Source organism: Aotus nancymaae, unplaced genomic scaffold (assembly GCF_030222135.1).
Source record: "Aotus nancymaae isolate 86718 unplaced genomic scaffold, 86718_ANA_hifiasm-v0.15.2.pri h1tg000108l, whole genome shotgun sequence".
Classification (NCBI taxonomy): domain Eukaryota; kingdom Metazoa; phylum Chordata; class Mammalia; order Primates; family Aotidae; genus Aotus; species Aotus nancymaae.
This window is the reverse complement of record NW_026988523.1, coordinates 29,155,027-29,171,197: the sequence shown is the minus strand read 5'-3', so window position 1 is coordinate 29,171,197 and position 16,171 is coordinate 29,155,027. Positions and strand designations below refer to the sequence as shown.

General features: G+C 45.6%; 2 protein-coding genes and 1 long non-coding RNA gene across 3 annotated transcripts in view; 1 reads left to right on the top strand and 2 right to left on the bottom strand.

The window, feature by feature from the left end:
- The window catches only part of LOC105711518 (uncharacterized protein C22orf42-like), a 248,132-nt gene that overhangs the window by 160,622 nt on the left and 71,339 nt on the right, over positions 1-16,171 (top strand). The gene's annotated exons all lie outside the window — the stretch shown is intronic.
- LOC135272226 (uncharacterized) lies at positions 56-3,886 on the bottom strand. Its single transcript, XR_010340307.1, has 3 exons — positions 3,557-3,886; positions 920-987; positions 56-547 (listed from the first exon to the last, which is right to left on the bottom strand). It is a non-coding gene; the product is annotated as an uncharacterized LOC135272226 (long non-coding RNA).
- Positions 12,130-16,171, bottom strand: part of LOC135272327 (uncharacterized protein C22orf42-like) — a 39,226-nt gene continuing 35,184 nt past the window's right edge. Inside the window, exons 15-16 of the mRNA XM_064370907.1 lie at positions 15,403-15,436; positions 12,130-14,241 (exon numbers count right to left, since the gene is read on the bottom strand). The gene's annotated coding sequence lies outside the window, so the exon portion shown is untranslated. The remainder of the gene's footprint in view (positions 14,242-15,402; positions 15,437-16,171) is intronic.

Sequence of the window (16,171 nt, the reverse complement as noted above, 5' to 3'; positions counted from 1 at the left end):
GGATTAAATAGGTAAAGGAGAGGGGCAGAAAGAAATGAAAGAGCCTTGGCTTCCTAGCTAAGGCAACCTCATCAATGTGAAATCGTCACCTTAAGAACCAGTTAATACAGAAAGGCAGTGTACTAGAGAGACAGGAAGTAGATTAGGGCTGCCTAGAACCAGGGGTGTGGGGATTGGAGAAAACAGAGGAGTGGCTACCAACAGGGTTTCTTTGGCGGGGGGGAATGAACAGGTTCTAAAATTGGATTGTTAACCATGGTTGTGCAAGCTTGTAAATATAGGAAATACACTGAATTATTCATTTTAAATGGGTCAATGGTTTGCATGTCAACTACATCTCATTAAGCTGGTTCTTTTAAGAGTTGGTACATTGCTAATTTTTGGCTGTAGAGTTTACCTGGAATAAGAGAAAGAAAAAACCAAACCTTGATGATCAGCTCATCCTGGGTCCTGTTGGCACAGGTCTTTTATTCACTTGGTGACATTAGAAAGCCAGGTGTCAAACAGTGATCAAGTCACTGGTCCCCAAATAAAGTACAGAGGATGCCTGTGGAAAAGGCAGTGGGTTTTCTTGGAATATTTAGCAAGTGTCCCTGTCAGCTGAGAAATACAAAATTATTTTTCAAGAAGAAAAAGTTGCTACTGAGAAATATGCTCACTATCAGACAGTCAGTGATGCCGTGTTTTGACTGACATCGTCAATCAGTGTGTTACAGTGGATAATCAATGCTGTCATTTAAAAACCTCCCAGTGTATCACGTATTAGTTGGGATGACACTCCCAAACTCCAGTGACGGTCACTGGAGTCCATGAGCAACAGAGGCCTGATTCACAATGGCAGTCAAAACTGACATTCACTTGATATTCTAGAAGCCCCAGACAAAAACATTTCTCTTCAAGATGAAGAAATGCATCTTACCAGGTCACAGGGCATCTCCTCCTCTTGTATATCTTCCACTCTGCAGTCTTGTGGGACCTGAACAGGACCTAAGAGAACACAGAGTGACAGTCAGTGCATTGGTGCTGCTGAGGAATCTCACAAGGAGCTTTGGGGAATGTGGATGGGGGCTGGAGTATATGGAGCTGGGCGGCTGACAAGCATGGACTGAGCTGCTGCTGGACCATTCTCCTTGGTGTTGAAGGAAGGCAAATGAGAGCGGTAGAAAGAAATGAAAGAGCCTTTCTTTTCATCTGGATTTTTCATCAGTGAGTTGGTGATTGCAGAATCCAGGCTGTTTTCCTGAAGTCACCTACAATTACAGGAGAGAAGAGACCATGAGGACCAGTCACACTGCGGGGTGTTTCTCAGGTCTTTTGCTCCCCCTGTGACCACAGAATCCCAGATGGAAAGCAGTGGTCGTAGGCCCCAGAAACCAGCACAGACACTTTGGAGGAGGTGCAGGCTTTCCCTGGAGTACGCATCTCTCTAGTTCACTGTGGCTGCCAATCACAAAACTCTTAATCCAGAGAGACTTTGCTGCTGGGCAAAACTTCCCCTTTCACACAGCTTAAAGCCTGATAGTGCCCCTCCTGACTGCCCTCTCCAACCAGTGTCTTCTGGAAGACTCGGCCAGGTTCAGGGCAGGCTGCTAGAACAAGGCTGGCTGGGCGTGGAGGCTCCTGCCTCTTACACCAGCACCTTGGGAGGCCAAGGCAGATGGATTGCTTTGAGATATTGATCACCACCTGTGGGGGCCTGTCCTGCAAACCCTGACTCTGTGACAGATGAATAAATACCCTCCACACACAAAGTACCGTGAACAAGCTGGCTGCTCTCAGAGGGCCATTGAGCTACCCAACCCTTCAATAGCTGTCCCTCCTCGCATTTATTCAGTTTAGATTTAATGACAGAAATTCTAAGTCAACATGCTCGTGGATAATTAACACATTAAAGATTTGGTTCCAGGGCCCAGAACAAACACCATTAAGGGGTAATCTCGCTTTGACCTCCCCTCAGAGGGCCATCGGCGCAAAGGTTAGTTTTAAGACCACATGAGTAAACAAGGGAGTTAGAGACAAAGGAATATGGTGTAAACAGACTCAACTGGGGAAGCTTCTATTACCCCTAATTTTTACCCTTGACCTCATGCTCTAAGGTAAGAACCGGCTGCCTTCAGCCTGTTCCATTATTACAAGTTATGAAAAGCTTTTTGCCTTCCAAAACATTTGAGACTATATCTTATAAGTTTCCCTGATATTTCCCTTAATATCTTGCCAGCCACCCTGAGTGAATCCCAACACTGCTTGAGGCCAGGAGATCAAGACCTGCCTAGGCAACATAGTGCAACCCCCATCTCTACAAAAATATAAAGAAAATTTGCCCGGCATGGTGGTATGTGCCTGTGGTCCCAGCTGAGATGGGAGGATCACATGAGCCCAGAAGGTCAAGGCTGCCATGAACTCAGATAGCACCACTGCACTCCAGCCTAGGCAACACAGTGAGACCCTGTCCCCAGAAAAGAAAAGGTAACCCAAATACCATGGGCTGGGTGGTATAAACCCAGTTTTTTCTTTCTCACAGTTCTGGAGGGCGGGATGTTTCAGAGCAAGGTGCTGGCACCATGGACCAACATGGCATGAACTATTGAAGAAGCTACATAGTCTATGATTGTCTATTGAAGAAGCTACATATTCTATGATTCAAGCTAGGTGTTATTTTGTAAAAAGGCAAACTCTAGAGACAATTTAAAAAATCAGCTGTTTCCAGCTGGGTGTGGTGGCTCATGCCTGTAATCCCAGCACTTTGGGAGGCCGAGGTGGGCACATCACTCGAGGTCAGGAGTCAGAGACCAGCCGGGCCAACATGGGGAAACCCCATCTCTACTAAAAGTGTGGTGGTGGGCACCTGTAATCCCAGCCACTTGAGAGGCCGAGGCATGAGAATCACTTGAACCTGGGAGGCGGAGGTTGCAGGGAGCCGAGATTGCGCCACTGCACTCCAGCCTATGTAACAGAGTGAGACTGATCTTTAAAAAAAAAAAATTAGCTCTTTCCAAGGAACAGACAGAAAGAATAACAGGTGAAGCACAGGGGGTTGTCAGCAGGAGAACAATGAGTGCATGCAAGGTGGAGCAAGACATTGCAAATTAACAAAAAAAAAAAACATGAAAATGCAAAATAGAAAGTAATCCATAATGCTAAGACATATAGTTAATAGTGTGTAAATATTGGTTCATTAACCATAACAAATGCACCATTCTGATACATCAGTTATGGGGGAAATGGAGGAAAGGGGCCTGTGCTAACGTCAGTATCTGTTCTTTTTTTTTTGCTACTGTAAAAGTTATCCAAATAATAGCATCTATTAATTAAAGAGTCACTTTGCAACACTATTTTGGGGGCTGATCTATTGCAGCAAATGTTTAACAATCAGTTAATGTCTAATCAGGAGCTTCAGATGTGTTTCGCTATTAAATGTGAACCAAAGTTGAGCTGTGAATGTATCTTTATGTGGTTAAAACACTACTTATTGAATAGTAAATTAAAATTTTCTCACATGAATAACAATATGGCTTAGCATTTTTGTTGATTTTAAATATGCAACTTTGGAACAAACCTGCAATCATTATTCTTGAATCAACATAAGGGCTGAATATCCACAGTGCCATCAGCTCACCGTCTGCAGCACCTGTGCTTGGTCGGGGGCCCCTTCTTGACTTGCTGCTGGTCTGGGGCTGTATAGATTCTTGAAGGAGGAAAATGCTTTTCTCCTCAAATTCATCAGCTAAGAACCTGGGAAATGCATTCACAGTAAAGAGAACTGCTGACATCTTGTTGGCAGAAGACCAGAGGAAACGGACCATAATTGATGCAGAGCTCAAACGGTGGATCCCACTGCACTGACTCCCCGACACAGCCTCTGAGCCAGCGCTGGGCTTTTGGAAGATCTTGGGTTTTCACGTGCACTTGAAACACCTAAGAGAAGGGTTGTGTGGAAAATGCCTTTATGATGAGATGGTCCAGAAAGGCAGCTGAGCAGAGTGACTGAGCATGAGGGCTGGGACCTGAGAGCCTGGGCTCAATCCCACTTAAAGCCATGAGAACCGGGGAATGTCCTGCAACCCCTCAGCCTCCAGTTCTCTGCACTGCCATCTAAACACTTTAATAGGGCTGACTGGTTAGCATGATGAGGCCGAAGATCATTGAACAGAGTTAAAGCTTTAGAAAAAGTGGCTGATTCTTCAATGCTCCATGATTCCTCCATCATTAAATGCCTGGGAGAAGCTACACACTTGACAGTGGGTGACCAGAGAGGGGACATGGATGCTCCAGGGCAAGGGAGGATGGAGGTTGGCTTTTCTTCATTTGCCTGTGTGAGAGGCTTTACAGCGCATGGACAGTACATGCGATCATCTCCTGTGATGCCCACGTCAGTCCTGAGGGTGGGCAGAGCAGGAGCTGTGGCCTGCACTTCACAGTTGGAAGAAATTCTCTTAAAGGCATGTGACTTTCCAGTCACCACACTGCTGTGTGATGCACCTGGGGCAGAAACGTACCTGAGGCCTCGGGGCCAGAGATGTCTTCACACTCCAGACCTCCAGATCTTGCTCTAGACCCCCCAGAACATGAACTCCCCTGACTCTCAAGATGTCCTGACCCAAGGTTTCTGTGGGAGGGCTGATGTCCTGGAATAGATGCCTGAGCCCAGAAAAGAGCTTGGACACAAGACTCGGCCACTGTCTCTTCCTTTCCATCCCAGACCCCAAATAGGATGTGGTTTATCTCAAATGAAGCCCCTTGGAAAGACGAGGGTGATTCAAAACAGGGCAATCCTTTCATAGCAGTGTCACAGTCAGCTGCCATGGGGGCTACACGTTTCCAGTGATCAGTTGGCTACAAGGGACCCCTGCAGCCAACTGACCCCTAACTGTATTAGGCTTTGTAACACCCAACTGTATTAGAAAGCAACATTCTAAACTGTCACATGACCGCTCCGCTTCCCTCCACTTGACCAACCCTGGGTGAGCAGCTAATGCCCTTATCTGATAAGGGGCACCTGGGCTGGAGTGTCAGTGGCTTGAGGAACTCAGTTTATAAAGCTTCCCACCTGACTTACTATTGATCTGAGCCACTGTCTGTGCAGCTGGACTAAGGCCTGGCTGAGGATGGGCGGTGGCTGCACCAGCACAGAGTGGACCTTTCTTCCCGTTCATTTCTTCCAAACCAAAGGTCAGCATCTTCAGACTCCTATTTCATCCCAAGCCCTGCAGGGACAAGCACAGAGTCCCTTCTCCTCTTAGAGAGAACCCTCCAGAGCTACAGCCTGGAGACCCAACCCCAGGACTGTCCCTGAGGACCACCTAGGTCCTACTTCTAACCAAATGTCCATTCCTCTAACCTGAGGGCTCTGTCTCTTCTCACCACTCTCCCCAGCAGCACCCTCAACAGTAGGGATCCTGTCCTCATCCCACCACATTTATATCCATATCAAAACCCCAGTCTTTCCTTTACAAAACAAAAATGTGGCACATATACACCATGGAATACTGTGCATCCATAAAAAAGAGTGAGTTCATGTCCTTTGCAAGGTCATAGATAAAGCTGGAAGCCATCATCCTCAGCAAACTAACACAGGAACAGAAAACCAAACACCACATGTTCTCACTCATAAGTGGGAGTGGAACAATAAGAACACATGGACAAAGGGAGGGGAACATCACACACTGGGGCCTGTCAGGGGTAGGGGGCAAGGGGAGGGAGAGCATTAGGACAAATACTTAATGCATGTGGGGCTTAAAATCTAGATGATGGGTTGATAGGTGCAGCAAACCACCATGGCACATGCATACCTGTATAATTAACCTGCACATTCTGCACATGTATCCCAAACGCAAAGGAAAATTAAAAAAACAAACCTCGGAATCAAGATTGCTAATATATTGCGTTGGACTTTGGCAACAGTATTCGAAAGACTTTGACTTTTTTTTTTATTTTTTTTTTTTATTTTTATTTTTATTTTTTATTGCATTTTAGGTTTTGGGGTACATGTGAAAAACATGCAAGGTTGTTGCTTAGGTGCATACGTGGCAGTGTGATTTGCTGCCTTCCTCCCCTTCACCCATATCTGGCATTTCTCCCCATGCTATCCCTCCCCAATTCCCCACCCCCCCGCTGTCCCCCCCACTCCCCCACAACAGACCCCCATGTATAGTGCTCCCCTCCCTGTGTCCATGTGTTCTCCTTGTTCAACACCCGCCTATGAGTGAGAACATGTGGTGTTTGATTTTGTGTTCTTGTGTCAGTTTGCTGAGAATGATGTTTTCCAGGTTCATCCATGTCCCTACAAAGGACGCGAACTCCTCGTTTTTAATGGCTGCATAATATTCCATGGTGTATATGTGCCACATTTTTCCTGTCCAGTCTATCATCGATGGGCATTTGGGTTGGTTCCAGGTCTTTGCTATTGTAAACTGTGCTGCAATGAACATTCGTGTGCATGTGTCCTTATAGTAGAACGATTTATAATCCTTTGGATATATGCCCAGTAATGGGATTGCTGGGTCAAATGGAATTTCTATTTCTAGGTCCTTGAGGAATCGCCACACTGTTTTCCACAATGGTTGAACTAATTTACACTCCCACCAACAGTGTAAAAGTGTTCCTATTTCTCCACATCCTCTCCAGCATCTGTTGTCTCCAGATTTTTTAATGATTGCCATTCTAACTGGTGTGAGATGGTATCTCAATGTAGTTTTGATTTGCATTTCTCTAATGGCCAGTGGTGATGAGCATTTTTTCATATGCTTGTTGGCCTCATGTATGTCTTCTTTTGTAAAGTATCTGTTCATGTCCTTCGCCCACTTTTGAATGGGCTTGTTTGTTTTTTTCTTGTAAATCTTTTTTAGCTCGTTGTAAATTCTGGATATCAGCCCTTTGTCAGATGGGTAGGCTGCAAAAATTTTTACCCATTCTGTTGGTTGCCGATTCACTCTATTGACTGTTTCTTTTGCTGTGCAGAAGCTGTGGAGTTTGATTAGGTCCCATTTGTCTATTTTGGCTTTTGTTGCCAATGCTTTTGGTGTTTTGGTCATGAAGTCCTTGCCTACGCCTATGTCCTGAATGGTTTTCCCTAGGTTTCCTTCTAGTGTTTTTATGGTGTTAGGTCTTATGTTTAAGTCTTTAATCCATCTGGAGTCAATTTTAGTGTAAGGTGTCAGGAAGGGGTCCATTTTCTGCTTTCTGCATATGGCTAGCCAGTTTTCCCAACACCACTTATTGAACAGGGAATCCTTTCCCCATTGCTTGTTTTTATCAGGTTTGTCAAAGATCAGGTGGTTGTAGATATGTTGTGTTGCCTCCGATGCCTCTGTTGGTTTTTTGAAAAGATCAACAAAATAGACAGACCACTAGCCAGACTAATAAAAAAGAAAAGAGAGAATAACCAAATAGATGCAATAAAAAATGACAAAGGCGATATCACCACAGATTCCACAGAAATTCAAACCATCATCAGAGATTATTACAAACAACTCTATGCACATAAATTAGAAAACCTGGAGGAAATGGATAAATTCCTGGACAGCTGCCTCCTGCCAAGCCTAAACCAGGAAGAAGTCGAAACCCTGAATAGACCAATAACAAGGTCTGAAGTCGAGGCAGCAATTAAGAGCCTACCACCCAAAAAAAGCCCAGGCCCAGATGGGTTCACAGCCGAATTCTACAAGACATACAAAGAGGAACTGATACCATTCCTACTGAAACTATTCCAAATAATCCAAAAAGAGGGAATCCTTCCCAAATCATTTTATGAGACCAACATCATCCTAATACCAAAACCTGGCAGAGACTCAACAAGAAAAGAAAACTACAGGCCAATATCCATGATGAACATAGATGCAAAAATCTTCAATAAAATAATGGCAAGCCGATTACAACAGCACATCAAAAAGCTTATCCACCATGATCAAGTAGGATTCATCCCGGGGATGCAAGGCTGGTTCAATATACGCAAGTCTATAAATGTAATTCACCACATAAACAGAACCAAAGACAAAAACCACATGATTATCTCAATTGATGCAGAGAAGGCCTTCGACAAAATTCAACAGCCCTTTATGCTAAAAACCCTCAATAAACTAGGTATCGATGGAACGTATCTCAAAACAATAAAAGCTATTTACAACAAACCGACAGCCAATATCATACTGAACGGGCAAAAACTGGAAGCATTCCCTTTGAAATCTGGCACTAGACAAGGATGCCCTCTCTCACCACTCCTATTCAATATAGTACTGGAAGTTCTAGCCAGAGCAATCAGGCAAGAAAAAGAAATAAAGGGTATTCAATTAGGAAAGGAGGAAGTCAAATTGTCTCTATTTGCAGACGACATGATTGTATATCTAGAAGACCCCCTCATCTCAGCCCAAAAGCTCCTGAAACTGATAAGCAACTTCAGCAAAGTCTCAGGATACAAAATCAATGTGCAAAAATCACAAGCGTTCCTATACACCAATAACAGACTTAAAGAGAGCCAAATCAAGAACGAACTGCCATTCACAATCGCTACAAAGAGAATAAAATACCTAGGAATACAACTAACAAGGAATGTAAAGGACCTCTTCAAGGAGAACTACAAATCACTGCTCAACGAAATAAGAGAGGACACAAACAGATGGAGAAACATTCCATGTTCATGGTTAGGAAGAATTAATATCGTGAAAATGGCCATACTGCCCAAAGTAATATACAGATTCAATGCTATCCCCATCAAGCTACCAATGACCTTCTTCACAGAACTGGAAAAAACCACCTTAAACTTCATATGGAACCAAAAGAGAGCCCGCATAGCCAAGTCAATTCTAAGCAAAAAGAACAAAGCAGGAGGCATCACACTACCAGACATCAAACTCTACTACAAGGCTACAGTAATCAAAACAGCATGGTACTGGTACCAAAACAGAGATATAGACCAATGGAACAGACTTTGACTTTTAATTCACCTCTCGTCTTGTCTTTTACAGAATCTATCATGATTTTCCCAGTTAAAAGAGAGCAGCGTGAGCGTGTTCTTGTACATACAAAATTGAAGTTACTTCTATTTAAAATATAGATAGACTCACAGGGAGACAATAAGGATGGACGTTTGCATGATGGAAAGATATTATTTGCATTAGTTTTTAGGTGATGGTTGTTTTACCTGTGGCACACATACGACATGCGCAGACTGCTGCCTTCTTAAACTGTTACCACCACCCAGATGTACATCCCCTAGCAGTCCCTCTGCAGCTAATTTCCAGGCAGTAACCCCAGGACATACCTACTCTGATCATGATCAACACATTTTAAATTTAAACATCATATAAATGCAAATCTGCAGTATGTACTCTTTTGTTTCTGGTTGAAAATCATATGTGAATATGTGAATTTCACCCATGTTCCACGTGATGAAACATTTGTCATTTTGTACTGCTGAGTCGTATATAACATTGTAGAAAGTTGGCACAACTAATTTACACCTCCGTGTTTTTTACATTCACTCTGCTGTTTCTCATGATAGTTGCTTGAAACAAGGCTTCTGTAAGTCCCCCAGGTGGACACCAACATCCTTGGCTCACACGTCTCTTGGACATAGATGGCAGGAGTGAGACTGTAGAGTCACAGGTGCTGATGACTGTAGTGCACACTAGAAAGCCATTTATCAAAATGGTTGAAACTAAGTAAGTTCCCAGAGTACACGACAGTTAAGTTCCTCCACATTGTCTCTGATAATGTGCCTATTCTGGTGGGTGTAAGAGTGAGAAATTAGTTTCAGTGTGTACTCTGCTAATGACTTGGGATTGAGTGCATTTTCATGTGCTGAACTTGCTGAGGTTTCTAGGATTTTGATAAGTCACATAACCTTATGAGTTCCTGAATGGCTATTTAAGGTGCTTTGTTAGAAGAAGGATCCAACAGGCAAAATTGCAGAGGGATATGGAACAATGGAAAGATATTAGCAAGGACAATCTAGATTTCAGAAAAAAAAAAAAAAAAAGAAAAAACAGATAAAATGGAAATATCACTAAAAATGGACAAATATCACAACAAAGCAATTTAGAGAAGGCAAAATGTGGATGAATAAAAGTCACATGAACACATGTTCTGATCCACCTGAGGTGAAAGAAACCCCTGTGGAGCCCAGAATGTCTGTGTGGGAGGAGCTGCTTGGAAGAGCAGGGAGCAAAGCAAAAGGGCTTGGGGGGAGCAGGATGGGAGTGGCAGGAGCTGCCAGAGCCCCCTCAGCAGGGAAGACAGGGAGAGGGTTTGGAGATCAGCCAGCCAGGGGCACAGGCAGGCAAAACCTATAGGTTCCTGCGGATGCCCTAGAATTGTGCAGTTATTTCTGAGTGAGGCATGAAACCAGTTGAGGCATGAGTGTTGAGCAGACAACTAATGTTGCAATTTAAAAAATAAAAATAAATTTCCAGTCAGGCTGTGGAGCTTCAGACGCTCTTACAACTGGGATATTTACAAGGTCAGCCATCCGGCAGGACGTCCCTCAGCACATAGTAACATTAAGTGTGCACCCTCCATGCAGCTAGTCCACTGTGGTTCAGAGATGGAGGGAAATGTGCAGGAGGAAGTCCTCACTGGCCACGTGGTATCGGTAGCAACCTGGCCGCTCAGCACAGGGTTTAATCTAAAATGTAGTTTACACAATGCTGACCTGTTGGAAGTAATGGAAATGGTTCATATGCACACATGGATGAAATTCAATGTTTAAGTTTAAATCATAAAAAATAAACCAGATGAGGCCTAAAGAGGAAAAATTATTTGCTTAAGAAATGGAAACACACTATGAATTCTTTAATCTGTAGAGATGACTGGGAAGTCGGAGTGGAACCACGATTTACACTTGAGTTGGTGACTCGGAGGAAAACATGATTTGAAATGGTGATAAAGAAAAATATGAAAGAGAGGCCTTTAGGTGGCTGATGATGAGTGTTAATAGTGTGAGTAAACTCTGTGCTTCTGGGTCCCAGGAAACACCAACAGATAGAAAGTGCCACACATGCTCTGCTGGCACAGCTGGCAGGATCAAGTGACCTCCCTTCAACCCACGCCCCCTTTATTTAGGATTCCCGGCTGCCCTGGCCCCTCTCTGACATCATGAGCAGCTTCAGAAAGGAGGATCAGGACAGCCAAGGCTCTCCACTTGAGATGCCCCGGTGTGTCAGAGGCAGGAAGGCTTTGGGGTCTCAGGGCAGTGTGGGACAGTGAGGGACACTCCCGAGATGGTCTCTCCCAGCTGGAAAATAACTCAGAGCCTCCATGGGAATTTAGTCATCAGGGAGCCCACTGGGTAGATTTAGGTGGCAGCACTGACCTGCTAGGACACACCTTCACCCCACCGGGTCAGCTGTGAGAACTCAGGGCAGAGGGGCCCAGGAACAGGCAGGTCGCCGCGCTTATTTAAATGCAGTGGCTCTGCTCCCCTGAAGGTTTTGGGAGATGTAAGATGGCTTCGGAAAGCTGAGGCTCCACAGCAGAGTGTCAGGAAGAGGAGTGGCATCTAAACCATACCCAGGGCTCCTCTCTTTACCCTCCTCACTGTACAGAGGAGGGGGCACCTCAACTGGGGACAGGGGATCCACAGTCAGCTCTACTCCACGCACCCGGCCTCCTCACTATGCTGATTCTGACCCCCAGTCCCTCCCCTCTGTCCAATTTAGGGTCTGTGGCCCAGGCAGGGCCAGCTCAGCCACCCTCAGCATCTGAAGGTTCTGAACAAATGTCACAGCTGTCTGCACTGAGGACAGCAGCAACACTGGCAATGCTGACAGCTGAAGCCAACATGACACATTCTTCACATACACACGCTGTAGGCATTTTCTGTCACTCTGAGCTTTGTAAGTCATTTTCTTAAAGGGGACTTTTGCTATGCCAGATAAGTTTCAATATTTATGTAGACAAATGCTTTTTCCTCAAGATCAGTAATTTTGTGTCCTAAAACTACTATATATATATGTGCATGTGTATATATATACACACAACTATATACATAACTGTATACATGTGTATGCACATATATATACAACTGTTTTATATACATACATATGTATATAGTTGTATACATACACATACATATATGTTCATATAAAAAACATTTGGACTGGATCTCAAAGTTCTGTCAAAATGAATGGCTTGATATCCTAGTGCTAAGGGATGGCTTTATTTAAAACATAGTTTCCAGTAGATTCCTTTAAAAATAGTATAGCAGGGATTTCCAGATCACCCCCACTCCCACCTTTTTATAATTTTTGACTATCTTCCAGAGTCTTGAATTCAATGAGGTGAAGGTGGAAGAAAGCGTTTAGAAAGCCAGTGGGTACAGGAGAGCTGGTGTCAGGTGAGGGAGAGTGGGGAGAGATGCTCCTTTAAATGGAAGCCTCTGGAACCCGCAGAAAGCAAGGGTGAGGTGGGCAATCTTCCTACAGAGCTACCAGAGAAAGGCTTTAGACCCAACACTCCTGTTCACAAACACAGGCAGAGGCATCTGTTTTCTTAAAACAACTCTTTCTATATAGAAATAGAAATAATTAAAATGGGAAAATTCTGGTTTAGTTATTTCATTCAATTATTAACAAATAACTTCTGAAACAAACAAAAACTGTACAAGTGGAACTCAAATTGTTAATAATCTGGATCTGATTAATCTGTCAAAACAGCCATAGATGATGCCGCAGCCGTGGAAGATGCACCCAGTCGTGGAAGATGCACCCAGCCATGGAAGATGCACCCAGCAGTGGATGATGCCCCAGCCGTGGACAATGCCCCAGCCGTGGAAGATGCACCCAGCCGTGGATGATGCCCCAGCCGTGGAAGATGCACCCAGCAGTGGATGATGCCCCAGCCGTGGACAATGCCCCAGCCATGGAAGATGCACCCAGCAGTGGATGATGCCACAGCCATGGATGATGCCACAGCCGTGGAAGATGCACCCAGCAGTGGATGATGCCCCAGCAGTGGATGATGCCCCAGCCGTGGAAGATGCACCCAGCAGTGGATGATGCCCCAGCCGTGGAAGACGCACCCAGCCGTGGATGATGCCCCAGCCGTGGAAGACGCACCCAGCCGTGGATGATGCCCCAGCAGTGGATGATTCCCCAGCAGTGGATGATTCCCCAGCTGTGGATGACGCACCCCGCCATGGATGATGCCCCAGCTGAGGATGATGCACCGCGCCATGGATGATGCCCCAGTCGTGGATGATACCCCAGCAGTGGATGATACCCCAGCCATGGATGATACCCCAGCAGTGGATGATGCCCCAGCCGTGGATGATGCCCCAGCCTTGGATGATGCCCCAGGCGTGGATGCCCCAGCCGTGGATAACGACCCAGCGTGGATGGTGACCCAGCTATGGATGATGCCCCTGATGCCACAGCCGTGAATGATGATTCAGCCATAGATGACGACCCAGTTGTGGATGATGCCCCAGGCGTGGATGATGCCCCAGCTGTGGATGATGCCCCAGCAGTGGATGATGACCCAGCGTGGATGAAGACCCAGCCGTGGATGATGCCCCTGATGCCACAGCCGTGGATGATGACTCAGTCGTGGATGACGACCCAGTTGTGAATGATGCCCCAGCAGTGGAAGATGTCCCAGCCATGGACGATGACTCAGCCGTGGATGACGACCCAGTCGTGGATGATGCCCCAGCCGTGGATGATGACTCAGCGTGGATGATGACCCAGCTATGGATGATGCCCCTGATGCCACAGCCGTGGATGATGATTCAGCCGTAGATGACGACCCAGTTGTGGATGATGCCCCAGGCGTGGATGATGCCCCAGCTGTGGATGATGACCCAGCCGTGGATTACGACCCAGTTGTGGATGATGCCCCAGGCGTGGATGATGACTCAGCATGGATGGTGACCCAACCGTGGATGATGCCCCAGGCGTGGATGATGACCCAGCATGGATGGTGACCCAGCTATGGATGATGCCCCTGATGCCATAGCCGTGGATGATGATTAAGCCGTAGATGACGACCCAGCTGTGGATGATGCCCCAGCAGTGGATGATGACCCAGCATGGATGAAGACCCAGCCGTGGATGATGCCCCTGATGCCACAGCCGTGGATGATGACTCAGCCGTGGATGACGACCCAGCAGTGGATGATGCCCCAGCCGTGGATGACTCAGCCGTGGATGACGCCCCAGCCGTGGATGATGACCCAGTTGTGGATGATGCCCCAGCCGTGGACGATGCCACAGCAGTGGATGGAAGCTGACAGTTGTTTCCAAGAAAAGTCTAGTACACAAGTCATTGGTGAGATTTATCAAGAAAAGAGGGAAATTACAAAATTAGTATCAGAAATTAATAGGAAGACATAACCACAGAGAGAGCAGAGATTACAAAACAATGAGTGGACATTATGAATACATAACTCGTTTTAAAACAACGTTTTGTTTCACTTGGGCTGGTGGCCATATGCTGCAGTAGCCGGCCAATAGTGAGTGGGCTCCTCATGAAGGAGGCTTGGGTTGAGGCTCAGGATCTTTAACCTGCATGCACAAGAGAGTTGCCACGAGGGAGTGGAAACCAGGCTACCAACCAAGTGCTACAGAGTTCCTACCTGTCCCTCTCCTCACCATTTTCAGCTGGCCGGGTTTGAGCATTTTAGGACTTGGGAAGGTAATATTACTAAATCTACTAAAACACATCACCAATGCTTACGTGCTTCGGCCAGCTGCTGAGCAAATTAAGTTCACAACTGAAGTGGGTCGCACTGGCCCGTGTGGTCCCCCAGTCCTCTTAGAATTTGTGAGCTTGGGGCCTACTGGAGGGTGGATGGTGGGAGGAGGGGGGATCAGGAAAATAACTGATATTAGGCTTAGTATGTGGATGATGAAATAACCTGTACATGACTAAGAGCATGCCAATAGTTACCAGTGTCAGCACTGGCCCACACTCCTGGGTTTGTGTTTTCACTTTTTCATTCAGGAACTTGGTAGCCGGGGCCACCACTTGGCCCTTCAGTTTCTCCACCTGAGCAGTGAGGATAATAAACCAGACCCAGGGATGGCTCTAGTGAGGGTGGAGGAATCACTGTACAGAGTAGAGTGGGGCTGGATTTTATTTTTTAGAAGTGGACACTGGCGAATGAGCTGTGCAAATGAGAAATCTCTCCTGAGAAAACACACAGACTCACCTACACAGAAGCACACACATTCACATCACATGATGTAGCCTCACACAAGACACCACCAATCCTCAAGCACCCAACTCAGTACCACCCAAAAGGGAGCACAGCTGCTGCCTCAAAATTTGGCCATGATTTTTCCCTGGGGAACTCAGGTTTTTAAAAAACACTTTCACTATGCTTATTCCTATCATGATCCCAGAATCAGGGTGGCACTTCACATTGAAACCAGCTTTTTTTTTTCTTGACAATAATTCCAGAATACTTACCAGACTCATACTTCAGAGGGAACACCGGCACTACCTGCAACGCAGAAACAAAGTTTTATGAGGGGCACGTCGTGCTGTGGATTGTTTGCACAAGGTTCTGTTTCTCTCAATGAATACTGAAAACCTGATCAGAAACTTAGTCAACTGCTACAGTAATCAAAACAGCATGGTACTGGTACAGAAATAGAGATGTAGACCAATGGAACAGAACAGCTTCATTGGACAGGACAGAATGGGTGGCCACAGAGGCCTGGGATATATTTTATGTCCCCGAAATACAGCAGTGAGCACACTTCATGGCATGCTGATGCTTACTGAATGGTACAACTGAGGACCGGGTGATTCTGTTTGATTGTATCTGTTCTTATTCCAAGAGGCTCAACAACATGCTCTATGGAAGCATGATCCTTCAAATGCACTCGTCTATCCTTTCAGTAATTTTTCACTCCCTCAGCCAAGAGCTTCTCCATCTGGGTTTCTGCAACACCAATCTCAAACCCATAAAGCAATGGGTAACAGCAACCCCACTAAGCTAACACGCCCAGCTGTGGAAGCAAACTTCACTTTACGGCAAGTCTACTTCACCACTACAGGCAGTGCAGCATGTTAGTTTACAGATTAGCCATTGGTGTTAGAGAGATCCAGCTGTGGGTGTGTCTCATGAATAATTTACTTAACTGAGACTCACATTCCTCATCTGTATAATGAAAAGAACCAAACTAATTATGCCTCAAAGTGATTGTGATGCTTCAACGAAGCAACATAGAGA